At 44.9% G+C, this 18,162-nt stretch overlaps 1 protein-coding gene across 5 annotated transcripts in view; it reads left to right on the forward strand.

The window, feature by feature from the left end:
* The window catches only part of BACH2 (BTB domain and CNC homolog 2), a 196,862-nt gene that overhangs the window by 73,492 nt on the left and 105,208 nt on the right, over positions 1–18,162 (forward strand). For 4 of the 5 annotated variants that reach the window (XM_056342598.1, XM_056342602.1, XM_056342600.1 and 1 more), the window contains one exon: positions 13,463–13,567. The gene's annotated coding sequence lies outside the window, so the exon portion shown is untranslated. Of the gene's footprint in view, positions 1–13,462; positions 13,568–14,732; positions 14,831–18,162 lie in introns of those variants that run through there. The other variant, XM_056342603.1, reaches the window with a different exon arrangement.

Here is an 18,162-nt window from a genome sequence, read left to right on the forward strand (position 1 = left end):
GTTAACCCAACGATTGCCCACGGCTAATTTATTTGCCATGAAGGCAAATCAAGTTGAGCCCAAAGGAGATGTGCCTTCATGCAGATCACAGTTGTCTTGTACAAGCACTGCTTGCAGGAACAGTGCTTTGGGATTTCTGCTTTGCCGCAGGCTTGGGATTAAGAAAAATGTGGAGGTTGTGAGATGAGCAAGGTCTTCTGTACCATTAGTATGCTCAGGTCACCTCTAGAGACCTTGCAAGCATTGTTTGCTTTGGTCATGGCACCAAGGATTTCCTTACATGCAGGCACGGGGGGCAAGGAAGAACGCATCTAGATGTGTGCAAGATGCATGCAGGGACCCTGTCCCCGCTATGCCTGGATCTCGGGTCTGTGGGCAGCAGCAGAGGTGTCCTCCCTGTGGCAGAAAGCCCTCCAGGTCCAGGGCCTTCTGTACCTGAGGTGTAACAGCTTTTTGCCACACCACATTGGGGTTTTTTGGCTAAAAGCAGGTCTCAGTCGTAACCTCATGTGGAAGCATCCTAATTTTCTGTGTCCTATTTATACAGGGGTTTTGCCAGGGAAGGTCTAAATTGTACTTCATGCGGTTGCTGCCCTTATCTTTCTACTACTGCAAGCTGAGCAGTGATCGTGGTAAATTAGATCTGTTCTTGCACTGGTGGACTCCAAGTTTTTTTCTGGAATGAAGTGATAATTATGTTCTACATAAAAAAAATAATTGTTGTTCCACAGAACAAGAGCTTGGAGGCAATTTCTTGTATTTTTCAGTTCTTCACAAACAGAAATGATTCCAAGAATAACAGCTTCATATATATATATATATGTGTATATATATATAAAATCCATTATTGCTGTTATCCTTGTGAGGCAGAGCATCGCTGTCTGTCTTGTTTGGTGTTTAAAGCTGCAGCGAGACCCCTCAATTGCCAGCAAGTCTGTATCATTTGTGTCACCATCAATAGGGAAGAAGAATAGCTTTTAGAAAAACTATTTTTGTTACAGATGTGTAGACGTGAATTTATAGCTTCAATCATGCTTCCAAGAGAGCATCTGTGAAAGTGAGATAGTTTGAAAGCTGGATGAAAGAGCTGGCAGGAGGAGTAAAATGTAGGGGGGAACTGCAGGAGTGGGTAACACCTGAAAACATCTACTGGGAGAAGTGAAGCTGGAGGAGGTGTGCAGCCCTTAAACCTCTCTAGTCCCTGACCATCTACTGGCTTCTTGCCTGCTTTTGTTTTATTTTGATTTGGCATTGCCTGATGTATTTACTCCCACCCTTATTTAGAACAGGCGTTTTTTATAAGGCTCAGAAGTGAGCGAGTGGTTTTTCCAGCTTTCTGCTCTCCATGCTTGCTGGAACATCTGTACGTACACACTTTTCCTGTCTAAAGATAGTTTGAGCTAGTGTGCCGAAAATACAGCATAGGCTTCGGTTTGTTGTTGTCTTAGTAAGCATAAAAATATGTTCTAATATTATGTCACTCCGTTAATATGTTTCAGCAGCTGCAGTCTATCTGTGTCCAGTTTGTCAGGAACGGCCTTGTGTTCGGGCATTTGTTTTTCCATAGCTGAAGTCGTGGGTCGCTTGGGTTGACCGAGCCCGTGCATTGCACTCTTTCTGTAAGGATGATCGCTCCTGCCCAGTAGGATAATTCCAGCAGGGTTGTCTGCAGGAATGACGTGACCTCCTTTGACTGACCTCACGCTCTGCCAGCAATGCCATTTGAACAACGTCCCTTCCCACCCCCACCGCTTCCCCTGCACATTCCTGTCCCTGCAGGCTTTGCCGTGGTTGTGCAAAAAACCTCCACCCCCCCTTTCTGCAGTGCTATCTACAGATATTCCTGGTTTTGCTTCCCAATTTTCCTGACTTGACCTCTCCCCCTCCCTCCATCCAACACAGATGCAGTATGCTAATCCCTTCCGCGGACATGTATGTTCCTGCAGTGTGCACTGGAGAAATGGAATTTACTTGTTTTGGACCTTTCCTTATTTTTATTTGTATTTTGTTCTATTTAGTTTAAGGCATTGTAGCCTTTGCTGTGTGGTGACAAAGCTTAACCTTACCCTCCCATCATGCATTCCCAGGTAGGAAACCAGGACGGGAGCTTTGTGCAGCCTGGGGACACAGGGGAAAAAAACGTTGTTAAATGGCAGGTTGTGCTCCAGCCACAGTTCTGGGTCAGCTGGTGTTTGGAAAGCTGAAACATGCTCAGATGTTTCAGAGGAGGCTAGTGGCAAAGGTAAAGAGAAGCACAGAAGCAACCAGGATCGGCAGATGTTAGATTTTCAGGCATTCATAACGGGTATCACAGTCCACGTGTTGGTGGAGATGTTAATTAAAAATTAAAAAATGCACTAGGTGCTTTTATACATAAAGCAAAAAAAGTGACATGATCATGTGTGGTTGTGAAAGCTTTTATACTGCTGTAAGTTTGGAAATGGTAAGTGGCAAAGTGGATGAGTTATGTGGGTCATCTCAAGTGAGTGCCTATAAAAAGGGTTTTGCAGCTCATTGTTGGTTATTCTCTGTCTAAGGCTTGTTTTATGGAAAGGGAACTTTTGAAACTTTGGAGATTCTGATTTTTATTGGTGATATTCTTCATCTGTCCGTGGAGTGGCAAAGGCAGGCTCTCCTCGCTGAAGGAACCCAGCACTTTTGGTCTCAAGGAAGTGGAGGTGCCAGAGCTTCCTTAGCAGGGCAGGCAGTTGGAGCAAGGAGAGCGGTTCACTGCTGCCGGCCAGTTGGAGCCAGGAGAAGGAGACAAGAAACCATACAGCTGGCATCCTGATTACAACTATTAGGGGATGCCAAAATCAGTTTAAAATAGGTTTTACTCAGAGAACGATATTACAGATTTATATTTGAGCTATTTGGACTTCACAGGGCTTGGAAACCAAGATGTCAAACAGTGCAGCTTGCTGTTTTTTTTGATGCAGACTTTCACATCATGAAGTTTTTGTCACATAAATTTCTATTTCAAGCTCTGGGCCGTGACGCGTTTGCTGTAAAGCATGCCGTTTTTCCAGGACTGAATATTTACCCTTCTTTGGCACTTGGTTTATCCTCATTTATGTTGTAGTGATGCCCGGAGACCGAGTAGTTTGGAGTCCCACTGCACTACGTGCTGGGAGACTGCACAGTGACAGCCCCTGCCCGGGCAGCCAGCAGCCTGATTTACGGGTTTCAGATGGCTGCTGCCGCCAGCTGCTCAGGAGCATCGGCTGCCAGGCCAGAGCTTACCAGGGACAGATAAAGCAGAGGGAGTTCAGGTGAGGCGGCCGAATGTGCATTGTAGGTGCAGTGTACAGTCAGGACAGCCGTACTGCCGTCTTTGCCTGAGTCAGCAGATACAAACGCACCGCTCGTTGTGTCAGTGACTATCGTACGTTGCAAAGCCTTATAAGCCCTGGCCTACTATTTGCTCTCTGACAACACCAGCTCCAGTGGGACCAGTCTGAAAACGAACTGATAGAAACAGAAATACCAATTAGAGAGACTTATTTTCTCCTTCCCAATGGGGAACCCCTCTGCCCTGTCCTTCCACGTGCTCTGTGCACAGCGTCTCTAGGTGAAGGACAGGGAATGGTGCCCATAGGTGCAAGCTGAGCTGTAACAGTGAAGTACTGGGAAATTTTTCCATGTTTACAGTTTGCCTTAGTCCGAGGCATGTGCAGGTTGGAAAAGAAACATAGAATTGTTTAGGTTGGAAAAGACCTTGAAGATCGTTGAGTCCAACCGTTAACATAGCACTGCCAAGTCCACCACTAAGTTGGAAAGAAAATACAAGAAAACAACTGAAAATTCTCAAATATGTTTCAAAGCCCATAGGGTGCTATTTGTACGTTGTATGGGAGGCTGCAAGATGGTTTCTGCGGCATGGTAGTCTCAGCCATCAGTGTGATTCCGTTGTGCCTTTGCTGCTCAGTGGTCCTTGGGAGCCAGGGCAAGTAAAGCCCTGTCCCCCACCTCCCCCCCAGGCAGCATGTGTGCTGTACGCAGCACCAGTGTGGGTACAAACTGAAGGAAAACTTCATTATGTTTGACAGTGCCTTTTTCACTGAAGTACTGCCACGATTGGCATGACAGCACTGAATCCCAAAATTGGTTGATTGCTGAGAGAGACTTTAAACTGTGAAGACAGACATGAGGGATAAAAAGAATTGAATGTTTAATTAATGGGTCTATATTTCCTTTTTCTTGGAGCATGTCTATTTTTCCTCTCCTGTTTTGTTTATTTTAAGGTGCCATATGTTCCACTTAAGCTATATAGAAATTTGGGAAAGAAACCTGCATGTCAGGGTTAAGAGGGTTCTGAATTAGGTGATCTACTAGGGAAATATTGCAGCTTTTTAATAGGAAAGTGTTTTGGGCTACCAGCGTGCAGAGGTTATTTGTCCAATAATCTGTATCCTAATGCCAGCACCTATACAACCATGCATTTACTCTTGCTCCTAAGGGACTAAAATGAACTTGTTGCCTTAGCTTTGACTTCTCGTGGCAGAAGTTCTCTCCCATTTTCATGGATTTCTGGTAACATTTTTCATTAGCATTCTAGTTACGAACGTCAACATTTCTTTGGTGTCTCCTTCTGTTAGTTCCTTGCTTCCCACATGCTGTTTTATGTGAAGGTCTTTGTGAGTTGCTTAAAGGACTGGAATCCTTAATGGTAATGGAGATGATAACACGTGTGACAGTTCTTATCCACCCAAAAATGGCAGCAATCGACTTGCAGTTTTTCATATAAACTGATTTTTCACTCAGAAAAGTTTTCACTTAGAGAAGGTAACTATTAATTACTTATCTATCCATGTTTCAATATGCCACCATCTCGTTAAATAGCTCCCTTGTCTATTTCTTTCTGAAACTATAAAGTGCTATTTTCTGCAGAACAAGCTCGATGACATCTTGACACTTCCCTAATGTTTTCAATTCCTGGTGGATTTGAGTGAATTATTGGATTTATTTGAACTTCAGGTTCAGGGCTTGTAAATATGCACAGATAAAAGCTAAGAAGGTTGACAAAAGTGCACTTGCAGTTGCAAGTGCTGGGTCTGGTATAGTTATCTTTGGCAACGTGAGCCTCATCAAGTCCAGGAACTCGAGTGATCATAAATCTGTTGTGATACCAATAGTTGTCTTGTATTATGGCTGTTCGTGCTGCCTCCACTATTGTTAGATTGGACCCAAGGGAAACGCAAAGGAAATTGAGTGCACCCTCCGTAAGTTTGCAGACAACACCAAATTGGGCAGGAGTGTTGATCGGCTGGAGGGCAGGAGGGCTCTGCAGGGGGGGCTGGGCAGGCTGGATCGATGGGCTGAGGTCAACTGTATGAGCTCCAACAGGGCTCAGTGCCGGGTCCTGCCCTTGGGTCACACCAGCCCCAGGCAGCGCCACAGGCCTGGGGAAGGGTGGCTGGGAACTGCCTGGGGGAAAGGACCTGGGGGTGCTGGTCAACAGCCGGCTGAACATGAGCCAGCAGTGTGCCCGGGTGGCCGAGGGGGCCGACAGCATCCTGGCTTGTGTCAGACACAGTGTGGCCAGCGGGACCAGGGCAGTGACTGTCCCCCTGTACTGGGCACTGGTGAGGCCGCCCCTCGAACCCTGGGTTCAGGTTTGGGCCCCTCACTGCCAGACAGACACTGAGGTGCTGGAGCGTGCCCAGAGCAGGGCAGCGGAGCTGGGGAAGGGTCTGGAGCACAAGTCTGATGAGCAGCAGCTGAGGGAACTGGGGCTGTTTAGCCTGGAGGGAAGGAGGCTGAGGGGAGACCTTATCGCTCTCTACAGCTGCCTGAAAGGAGGCTGTAGGCAGGTGGGGTCAGTCTCTTCTCCCAGGTAACAAGCGGTAGGATGAGAGGAAATGGCCTCAAGTTTCACCAGGGAAGGTTTAGATTGGATGTCAGGAAAAATTTCTTCCCTGAAAGAGTGCTGAAGCATTGGAACAGGCTGCCCAGGGAAGTGGTGGAATCACCATCCCTACAGTATTTGAAAGACGTGCAGATGTGGTGCTTAGGGACACGGTTCAGTGGTGGACTGGGCAGTGCTGGGTTAGCGGTTGGACTTGATGATCTTAAATGTCTTTTCCAACCTGAATGATGCTATGACTCTCACCCACAGTGTTTTGGTACTAAGCAAGTCAAACACTTGGCGAAGATCCTTTTCTTCGCTTTGCAGATGGAGGGTGACGTGAATGTATCAGACCAAGCTGCTGAAGAGGTCTGATGCAAGTGTGGGTTGTGGGTTCTCATCTTCCAAATATTAGTCCAGAGCCTTAATGCAGTATGACCATGCTTTCATGGAATCGGTACACTGCTTTTCTGTTTCCAAACAGCAGTGCTGCTACCCACAAGAAACCCGGAAAGATAAGTCCACCCCAGCAGTGAAGCTTTCAATTATGACATTGCTGCATATGATTTCAAGAGTCACTTTCTGATATTTTGACGGTCCAAGGATTTGGAAGAGCTGTGAAACCCTCAACCATGGTTTTATTTTAATGAAAGGATTTGTGTAGTGACGTTAGAGCTATGTGCTTGTAGCCATTAAGCAAAGAGAGCAAGTAGGTGGTATCTCTTTTGCTACCACTTCTGCCACTTGGCTTTCTGAGTATAATGCTTTAGAGCAAGTGCTCTTACCATACCACCATCTCCTGGTGAGCACAGGTGTTTGTTAACTGGCTTTGTGCAGGGGTTGATCAGATCAATAGATGTTTAGTTTATAAGTTTCACCTACTCATCTTGTTTTCTATTAATAACTTTGTGTTTTAAACCTGTAAGTATATTGTGCCATGCATCTCTCTATTTGGGTAGCTAATCCTGTTGCGGTAGGCATCTATTTCAGGAGCAGCCTAGACAAAGCACAGCATATTTGAATGCTAGCCTCTGTTACTGTCTGTAGTGGGTTATATCGCTGGTATTAGTGTAGTGTAGGAGTTCAAAAAGGAAAGATGTTATTTGCAGTGCCAACTCTTTAAAAATATTCTGTACATATTTTTCCAAAAGAATAAGCAGACGAAGCACAGTGGGCCCTCTGCCAGGGTGTGTAATAGCCTTGCACAGCATCAGTTGAAGCTTCAAGTTGGATAAAAGGCAGCTTTTTATAGGTTTGTTCAGTATTCCGTTAAAAAAAAATATGGTTTGTTTACAGAAGTAGCAAATTAATTCAGTTCTATCAGAAAGTAGGTCAGTGAGTGACCTCCTGATAGCATGAGGCAGCAGTTTCAAGCAGAAGTGACAGCTCAGCAGCACGAACCCTCCGTGTCTCCAGGAAACTTGTTTTGACAAATGTAAACACATTATATCCTGTATTCCTCTTACTTATTTATTTTTTTGCTGCTGCATTAGAAACCACAAACTGTCACTCTTCATCCTCTTTCTTCACCCCTTCTGGTCCCCAAAGGGAAATGCCTTGTAACGTAGCTAATAATTTTTGCAAGGCTGCGTAATGAGTAAGGCATTCCAGCAGGGTTGAGGGGGTTTTTTTTGACAGCCGAAGTTGAGCACTGTAAACCAGACTTGACTAAAATCCAAACCAAAGTCTTTCCAGTGGTGGGGGAAGTAATTGGGAAGACAGGAACTGGATTAATTTAGGATCCTTGTGTCCTGGTCTTGCTTTGCTTTGTGCTGAATGAAATTTTTGCTTATACCCATGCTGGCATCCACGTTGCTGAACAGACAGCACTTTGAGCATGTCCTCACTGCGGCCCAGCATCTCCCAAAACCGGGATGCTTTTGTAATTCTGGGCAAAATACCAAAGAGCTGATAAAGGGGGTTGTGGCTCCTTGAACACCCCATAAAGAAAAAATTGCCTTAGAGGGCATGGGGAGTATGTTCATCTTTTCATTGAGTTGTCTGTATTAGCAGATATAAAATAAAAGATGGCTCGTACACTGCTAGTTAACTACTTTGACTGGTACCTTTACTGCAGTGATTTCTACTGTGGAAATCACTGTAGATCAAAACGTCAAGCAAAGTTTCCAGCTGCAGTGCTGTAGGTGGGACTAATCTCTGAAAAACTCTCGAGCTGGTTCTTTCCCCTGACTTGTGACTGGGTTGCACGCACAAGTTAACACCACATGGAGCAGGTAGGAGGATTTCAAAATATACTAACCAACGTGGTCTGATTTAAACATTTTTGCTGAAGTACTCATAAAACTTGACATGATTTTCTTTGTTATCTAGTTACCTTTCTGGCCTCCAGAGAATCCTGTAGTCATTTATACAAATGCCATACAAAGAGTGATTTTTGCCATGTGACAAATAAACCTCTAGAGGCCTTCAGCTGTGCATTGCCATTTAACTGAATTTTTAAGGTCATTTGTTTGGAAGCATTGCACTACAGTAAAAGTTGAATGACATTGTCTCAGCCAGAAGTAGAGATTTGATTTGGGAGGATGGGAATATATTTGTTAGAAATAAAATGCTTCTAGCTTTGGTAAAGGTCTGATCTGAGTAGACACAAGTCAAGCAAGAAGTCAGATGGATTTATTTGACAAAACTGGCTATAAGAAGTTGAGGAAGAAGAAAGTCCCGTTCCAGTGAATTACATGCTTGTGTGATAATGCTTTGGGTAATGCTGGCACTGATTGTCACATACCATACGATAGATGTAATGCTAAGAAAGTGATGAAAAATATATTGGTGTATACAGTTAGAAAAAACAGCAAAGCAGAGGAGATGGATGCCCATACGCATGTGTGTGAGGATGCTGGGGGGGGCAGGCAGTTCCCAGCCTGCCTCCTGAGGGGCCCTTGCATGTCCTTTTTGACGGAGCGGCAGAGGGGGAACACAGATGCTGGCTTTCAGGTGATTACACTCTTCATAGGGCCACCAAGTTTCTTCTGCTTGAAAGGGCTGGAAGCACAAGGTGTGCTCCAGAGAGGCACGGACAAAGATCTGATGCCTTTTCCCACTGTTTCATGGGGAACAGTTTCATTCGCACTTCCCATTGCTGCCTCTCCTGTGAGGGGAACAGCTTTAGGGCCTGGGCTTTGCTGAGCAAAGCTTGCTGTGCAAAGCTGGTGCAGGCCGAGATCCTTCCAGTTCAAGGCAATTTGAGGATCTCAGTCCCTTCTTAAGGTTTAAGAACTGGAACCATTTTTGAAGCACGCCCCCGTGCCAAGAGGAGAGCTGCAAGGTTTCCCCCCGCCCCCAAAGGCTGGCAGGAGGTCCTGCCCGGCTGTCCAGATAAGCTGCTTCCCTGTTTGCTGGTGGGTGGCAGACCTCAGCGTAACAGATAGGACGTGGTGACCTTTGCAGTGACGTGAAGACAGGCGTGAGGCAGAGACAGGAAAATTGCCCACATTGTAGTTAGTCACTGGTGCCACTTCCCTGGGAAGAGGAGAGGAGAGGCCCTTTAAACCCCAGCAGCTCTGAAGCGTTGGGGTTAGCATCCTGTCCTCGCCGGCTGGAAGGGTGGTGCCCAGGGAGTAAGAAAGTTGCAACCCTCCTTTTGTTTTTTAATTTCTAACCAGGGGCGTTTGTTTCACACAGTCTGCATCCCATGCAGGCAGCGACTACCCAGTGCATATTTAGTATATATATTCAATATATATATTTAATACATATATTTATCCCTTTCATTGCATGTGTGCATCATCAAGACAGCAGGATGGCTTCATATATTCCCTTTTGCTTTTGAAATCCTGGTGAGGGCTCGCAGGGGCAAGTGTCATCTTTATGGTTTTCTTATGCAGGGCATAGAAAATAGCGATGGGAGGGAGTGCGGCTGTGGGCCTGGCCAAGGTTCTGCTGTCCTCCCCATGACAAAAGCTGGAGGGCAGAGCGGAGAGCTGTGGTGCAGGGAGGCCACGGGGGATCCTGGGTCTGCCTCTCCCTGGTGCTGGCCCTTCCTGCGCTGGTCCTGCGTCCATTCGAGCAGGCACAAGCTCACACAAGGGACTTGGCAAGAGACGCCCTTCTGCTTGTGGGTGGATTCTTCACACTCACAAGTTGGAGCCATCAAGAAGGAGCTTGTCACAAGTAAATAGATGCTTTTTCTCAAAAAAGAAAAAAAAAAAAAACAAACAGAAAACCTCAAGTCCCACTTTTTTCCTAATAGTGTTCCCCACTGGGTTAGTGGGGATGCGTTGGGCCTTTTCCATCCCAAAGTAAGAACTCGGGGAGTTTAAGTTCCTTGTGTTTCCTTCTATAGAGCAAAGAAGTAAAAATGTACAGGAGAGATTATATAGAAGAGATTATATTTGGGCAGTTGAGATAACTTGTGGTAAAACTTAAGGTTTTATTAGTTTTCCACCAAGGTGGAGGAAGATTAGTGTTATCTTCTGGGTAGTTACACAGCTGAAGTTTTTGACTTAGTAGTTGAATCATGTTTATTTCATCCTTATTGACTCTTGGACTAAATCCAGTGAAACAATGCATTTCATGTGATGCACTCAAAATATTTATGAATTTTTGTAACTTTGGAGCAGAGAGGTAGGAGTTGCCACTTGAGTGCTTTTCTAAAGGTACAGCAATCTAAGCTAAGCATGGATGATGCCATGCCAGTCAGCAGCACAAGATAATGTCCAGCCTGACTGTAATGACGTAAATGTCCTTTTCTTCCATTAGATCTATCAAAAGAGTAAGATACGTCATTTGTCAGAGTAACAGCTCAGATGATGAAGGAATTCTGTACAAGGTGTCTGAGGCGTGAGCAAGTGAAGAGTCCGTGTGAAATTTCATCCCCCTTAGTGTTTTGCAGGAGCTCTTTTTGGTTGATGTTATGTGTTTTGAGTTTTGTGGAGAAATTACATGGATCACACTTGCACCGATGCAGGCATGGGGCAGGTGGATCAGTTCTGCAGAGGTACAGCGTTGCTTCTCTTCAGGACTTGGGAACCACTCGAAACATCTCTTCTTTGTGCAAGTGTTAGAGGGGAAAAAAACAGAATAAATTCCTTGTGTTGCCAAGTTAATTTCCTGAATGAATTTCCTCTGCATTCTTGCACCGTGTGTACACAGAGAGGTGGTGGAGCTTAGGGAGAGGTATTGGGGCACTGAGAGTCCAGGTCACTGGCGCACAACATAAAGTGGTGGCTTTTGACTGCTCCTCGTGAAGCCCATGTGGCAGGTGCTGAGAGTGCTTGTTTTGCTGAGAGTACTGTGCTTTGCTGCTCCAGACTTTTGCTAGCATTTCGATTTATGCCTGGGGTCATTTATGCCTTTCTCTGCTGCGTTGGCAGTCTTGCTGTCCTGACCATCAACAATGTTGGAGGTAAAACCAACTGACCGCTTGGTTTGGCTGCTGGATGGCAGTCCTTAGCTTGCACGGGTGTCTCTGCAGAAGTGCAGAGGAACTTAAAAGTCAGAAGACAAGAAAAACAAAGATACCTTGAAGCTGTTGACACCTCGACCAAATGGATACCTTGGTTGTCTCTTGGTGGTTTGGTTCTCTCCATGCTTGGCCTTATTTCTTTACCTTGATTTAGGCTAGAATGGGGCTAACGTTTTAAGTTAGCATCACCACCAAAACTGCTCATTTCAGCTGACACCACCTTTGTGACCGTTACTGATTCCAGGGTGTAAACTAGACAGTTTGTTTGTCCTGCCCTGAGGAAGAAGAGGAGGAGTTAAAATTTAAGAGCTGCCACTTGTGGGCACACAGGAGTGCTGACTAATGTTTACTATCTTGAGTACACCAAAATCAGTTTGGACCTTGTCTGGTGAATGCCACTGCCTGGTTTTTTTCCATAAGGAACTATACAGAAGAATAGAGAAATACATGCGTTCACTTAAGATAACATTGTGTGACAGCTGAGAACAATTAAAACTCTTACTTGCAGCTATTTCCCCCCCCCCTTCCTTTCCACTGTAGGAGGATGTTGTCTGCAGCTCTGAGTAGTTGATACAGGGTATTTGTCACTGGTCTGATCTTACCTAGAACAAGTGTCATGCAACGTTATTTGTTTTACAGCCTGTTCTCCTAGTTTTGCACAACACACAGATCTTGGTAGATGGGAAATGATTTTTTTTTCTTCTTACTAGACTCTTTTTTGGCAATAAACACATGCCTAACTGTAAAAGAAAAAACTTTCACAACCAAGCTTGTTTTGTGAAGCCCAAACATTTGTGAAGCTTACAAACCCTCAAACTTTACATAATGTGCCCATCCTTGGTCTCAAACATGAGGTGGCAGAAGAGGGAAGTGTTACTTTTTTTAACCAACAACTTATGACTGTGTCAACACATGACAATTTGTCAAAGCTTGCTGTAGCGGTGCTGTAAATTAATTTTTAGCATCAGTTGTGAGTGGTAAACACTTTGTGCGGTGTGAACAGCTCTTAGTACAGTGTGAGTTGTCAGCAGCTTGTGAGCTACCCTGAAAGAAGGGGGGGGGGGGGGGGGGGAAAAAAGCAAAGGAGGGAAGGATAAAATCTCATTTACTAGTACAAAATGGATCTGAGTCTGCAAAAATCCGACATGCGGTGGTATTTTTTTTTGTCCTCCATACCGGTCAGCTCAACCTTGAAAATTTGGTTTTTCCATTAATAATATCACCTGCAAAGTTGAGAAATCACAACTCTCCATCCCATGTACCAAGTAGTGCCTGATAGCTAATGGGTTTCTCAGTCTTGTGGCTAGATGAAGTAGAGCCCTCTCTGTACTCATGCATTTTGCCTTTGCTTGCTTGCTTTAAAAGCAGAATGTGTCCCGCAGATGCAAGCATGCTCCTTTGTTGAGAAGTCTCACTTCAACAACATAAAATACCTGGGGAAAAAAATCAGATGGCAGCCCAAAGGGAAATGATGGGGGCTGAGTGCTTTCTCTTCCTCGCCTGTCGCCTTGCTGTTTCTCCTTTCCTATCCCAGCTGCTGTAGTGGAGCTGGCAGTGGTGGTTCATACAATAGGAGTTGACATGATGGGAGAAAATTATTTGATACGAAAAGCCAGGGAATATATATGGTAGCAAACAACTTTTCAGATACAAACCTATTTTAACCTGTCACTTCAGCAGAACAAGCAGTAATAACCTCCCAACCTAACAATGACTGTTAAGTTGAACATTAATGCTCTCACTCGTTGAATTGCTAACATGTCTACAACTTACAAGTGAACACCCACTCAAGAGAGAGAAAGAGAAGTTGGTGCCTGGAATTCCTGGCCTTGCTGAAATCACCTATATTTTTTGGCGCTAACGCTGGTGTTTCATCTTGTGTTTCCTGCAAATGTTGTAAAGTAGAACTAGATGAGAAAAACAGATGTGTGCATTTGTTCGCTGATGTGATACGCTCGGCTTGGGGCTTTTTTCTCAAGCACAGTTGCTCTCAGCTTCAGCACCTTAGGTGGGCTTTGACTGCACCTTGGAGCTTATTCCTGTAAGTGGGCAGCACACATGAAACCTGGCATGAGAAATTTATTGAGTCCTACTAGAGCTAATTTTAACCTGGTTATGGCTTTAAAAAGAAAGATGACTTTATTTGTGTATTTGCTCACAGAGAATTTTGGTTTTATTTCCTTTTCTAGATATAACTGTAGGTGCTGCTTGTATGAAAGAGCTGAGCCACACCATCCAGTGAACTGTCTAGAGCAGCAGTTGGCTTGCTTGGAAATTGCTTCCAGGACTGTGTTGTAAGTATTTTTGCAAAAGCAATATCAAATGGTTTCTTCAGTTTTGGGGCATTTTTTTGGATGTTTTGTTTGTTCCTTATAATCTCATAGTTTTAACATCTAGAAGACAGTAGCAGTAGCAATGCATGTGGGAACATGGGCACTCCCATGTCTAAAGTAAAGAGCTAAAGCCCTGTAAAGGCACTTTGCTGACTTGCTCTAAAGCTTCTCAGCACAGTCCCTGAACGCTTCTGAGAACAGGCAACTTCATACAAACCTACAAAGAAATCGGCAGAATACGTATTGATCTGTTTTGTCATTCGCTCTGTGGCATACATGTGTTTGGAGTGCGTTTTAGCTATGCTGGTATAGCCCTGCCAGGGCAACTGCTTTGCGGAAACTTTTAAAAACTGTCATCTGCCTAACTCAATTTGAAATGGTCCATGAATAGCTGCCCTAACTGATCCGAAGAGAGCATTGGTTTGCCTCTTCAAACATGCTGTGGGTATGGCTAGGGAACCTCAGTAGGCTGTGAGCGGCAGTGAATTTGGTCGGCTGCATCTGTCTCCATGATGAGTTAGCGTTGATGAAAAAGACCCCATTTCACGTTACAAGCCGATTGCATTGAGTATGGCATTGAGGACATGTTTGCGCTTGAAATGAACAGCATCATCCTAGAAAACTCGAAGATGTACACCAGGGAACCCTCATCATGCTATTTATACAGTTCCTTTCTGAAAGCACAATCCATTTGGGGATGTTTGTGACCTGAAATTTTATAACTTTTATTTCTTTTTATATTGCCTTCATTTTTCTGCTGCTGCTGATGCAGGTTATGTGAAGTATGATACGAGAAGTATTTATGACTTAAGTGCATTTCCCCTGAAATAGCCTCTGATAACATCGTTGCTTCAGAGAGCAAGGGTGGAAGAGTTAGTGACTTAGGACTTAAATCACTTAGTTAAGCATATTGTACAGGCTGCTCACACTCCTCAGCACCTTGCAAAATATTCCCTAACAGGTTCATCTGCTGTGCATAAACTAGTTTTAAAAATACATCTATGCTAATCCCATCACCAAGTCCTTCAAACACAACAGCTGTAAAGCAGCTGAGTCAGTCTGTCCGAATAGGTTTCTTGTTTGTGGATCTTTGTTCTGTGTGGTCAACTGACACATCTGGGTCACTCTCCAGGTGAAAATCTTTGGCTCAGCTCTGCCAGCAGTTACCTGCCAGATGCCCTGACTGCCACTTCATCGTTGCTCTGTGCCTACCGGACCCGTGAGGTGCTCAGCCCAATTCTGCATGGGTGGGTGGGAATGAGGTGAAAAAAGGACCCAGTTGCTGTCAGCGATGGGACACCTTAGCTGTGGCAAATGGGCAGAGAGCAGCCGAGGGAATTGCCTGGGGGAAATTAGGATTTAGAAAAGATTAAGTTCTAAGAATGTTTCCTAATTAGAAATTTAGAAAGTGGCAAAACGTTTGCTTTCAGCGTCTTGCCTGTAAATGATCTGTCTGCTTCTGGAACTTAATGTCCTGACCAACCTGCTGTTGCTTTCATGGAATCATAGAATCATTTAGGTTGGAAAGGACCTTTAAGATCATCAAGTCCAACCATTAACCCAGCACTGCCAAGTCCACCGATAAACCATGTCCCTAAGTGCCACATCTACACATCTTTTAAATGCCTCCATGGATGGTGACTCAGCCACTTCCCTGGGCAGCCTGTTCCAATGCTTGACAATTTCCAGTGAGGAAGTTTTTCCTGATATCCAATCTAAACGTCCCACACACAATTTGAGGCCATTTCCTCTTGTCCTGTCACTTGTTACCTGGGAGAAGAGACCGACCCCACCTGCCTACAGCCTCCTTTCAGGCAGCTGTAGAGAGCGATAAGGTCTCCCCTCAGCCTCCTTCCCCCCAGGCTAAACAGCCCCAGTTCCCTCAGCTGCTGCTCATCAGACTTGTGCTCCAGCCCCTTCCCCAGCTCCGCTGCCCTGCTCTGGGCACGCTCCAGCACCTCAGTGTCTGTCTGGTAGTGAGGGGCCCAAACCTGCACCCAGGGTTCGAGGGGCGACCTCACCAGTGCCCAGTACAGGGGGACAGTCACTGCCCTGGTCCTGCTGGCCACACCTTCAGCGTGGGAGGCGAGCCTGGCTCCTCCAGGAACGATGAGCGCTTCTGGTCCTTTCTCGCAGGTCACCGCAGCGTTTGCCATCAGGACACCCCGCTGCCACCTGGCCCTGGGCTGGCACTGCCGTAGAGTTGCCCGTGAGCAGCTCTGCAGCTGTTTGAAGGGAACTTTTTCGTCTGTTGCTGTTCGTGCTGGATTTTAATCCAGTTTGTGTCATGGTGTTTGAATTGCTGTGGCACCAGGAGCTGGAGTTGTGCATTCATTTAATTACCCTGAGGTAGCTGCTACTCATTTGGTACAGCGAGTTCAGACCTGGTGTCGCGGGGTGCACACTACTGAGACAATCTCACTTACACCAGTTCCTCGAAGGATTCACTATTCCAGCATGGCTTTCTGCCTCATGCCCTTCCAATTTAACAGTATTAGTCTGTTTAATGGTGCCAGAAGGCCACATATTGGCTCTCCTTGAAGCCTCAAACAGCAGATGCATGCTTTTAAATAGTTAAATAAATGTTAATTATGATTCACAAATAGTTTTTCCCCAACTGTTAAGTAATATCAAACACTGATTTTTTCAGCTGCTGAGTGGGACCAATTCTTCAATATTTTTAGGGGGTTATTTTTGCAGCTGCTCAGCTGCTTTAAGCCTAAAAGTCTTACGTTATTTTGTGGGACTTGACAGCCTTGGATGCAGAGTGGGCACAAGTTACTGAAAGCCTGTGGTGGAAGTGGAATGACGACAATCTTCTGATGCACCTTGGTTAGCCGTGGATAGTTTGGGTTACATCCACATAAGCTGAAAATAGCATATTGGGCACTTTTGAAAGTTTGTGGTTTTGCAACATTTTCTCACAAAAGTCTGAAGTCTTCTTCTTTCTCACTGTGTTAGTTATTACACAGGTGGAAATTAGCTATTTTTTCCCTCTCGAGATCTTGAGACTTTCTGTAAGGGATTCAGCCAGTGTTAATTATTTCACAAAAGAACGGTTTGACTTGTTGCACCTCCTTGCAAATAGTATAATACCACAAGAATTTTGTCTTAGAAATATGTATTATGTGCCTTTCACTGTGCCTTTCACACTTTCTTAAGATCTTAAGACTTTTCAAATACCAATTAAACCACAGATCATGATGATAATGGAAGAGACACTGTTCTCACACACCATGAAGACTATCCTAACTGTGAGCACATTGCTGATATCTGCCCAGTGATTCATTAGCCAAGCCAGTAAAGCATTCTAGGCAGTCTGATGTGGTGGCTTACTGGTAGCTGTTCTTCAGCCAGTTGCTCATTTTGGCGTGATGCATAGGAGCATCAGAGCATTTACTTTGGAACTTACCTTTTTTGTGCTTCTCCTTTCTCTGGTTTTCTCACCAGATCTGCTCTGCTGCCTCACAACACGGCTGTTTGCACAAGCAGTTGCTGCAATTCTTTGAAGCTGTGAATAAGACATCTCCTCCTAAATATCACTGATGTGTTTTGATGAAGCTATAGTTGTGAGCGCAGCACACTTACACTGAGGGCACTTAACACTGAGGTAGAGAGAGCCTGGTGTTGGTAGGGGAGAGCACCAAATAGTGAAAGTTAAATTCTGTTTAATGTTCAGTTATGTTGTTTTTTTAAGCCAAAACAACAAAAAAAAAAACAAAAAAAAAAAAAAAAGAGAAGCAGAATAAAATGCTTCCACAAAGCAGAAGTGTGAGTGAAATGAAACGTAGTGGCTAGACAAAGGAAAAAAAAAAATAAACGTATTCATTAAAAAACCCACTGAACTTAAAATTTCAAAGCCCTAGTAGAAGAGGTGATCTCTCAGCTACCCAGCTTGGACTGGGCACCCAACTGGAACTCGTGGTCTGAGTTCCGTTCCCCGCCTTGGTCACAGGTTTCCTCTGCGTTCTCGGGCAACCTCCTTCATCTACCCCATGACCAACTTCCTCATTTGTGCAGTGGAGATCATCCTTCTCCCATCCATCATGAGGGTGAAGCCTACTGATGCTGCTGAAAGATGTGGATGTTGCACCGGGGAGAGCCACCATGTGGATGAGAATGAAAAGGATGCGCTTCCTTGCATGGGTTGATCATCCATGCTGGTTGCATCTCAGTGTGCAAGAGTAGAGAAAATGAATTCCAGATCTAGAAAGGGTTGGTTCGTTTTTTGTTGTTTTTTTTTTTTTTCTAAGTCTTTCAGGCCTATTTCTCACGGAGTTTGGCTACCACGGTGCAGTAGCAGGTATTTGGAGTATTCCCTCTCTCTTGCCTTTCTGCTCTTGTCTGTCTACTTATGGCTTTGAGTCATTCCTGTCTGCTCAACATGTGTGACCCACACAAACCCAACAGCATCAGAAATGCAGCTTCTGTCATCTCCTGAGTTATGTGGAGATCTGTTGACATTTAAATACAGTTGTGTGTAAGAAAGAAACCAAAGAATGCTTGAGCCTGGTCAGAGGGTTGCCAAAGGTGGCCCTAGCAGCTAAGGAAGGTGC

Source organism: Falco biarmicus, chromosome 6 (assembly GCF_023638135.1).
Source record: "Falco biarmicus isolate bFalBia1 chromosome 6, bFalBia1.pri, whole genome shotgun sequence".
Taxonomy (NCBI): Eukaryota; Metazoa; Chordata; class Aves; order Falconiformes; family Falconidae; genus Falco; species Falco biarmicus.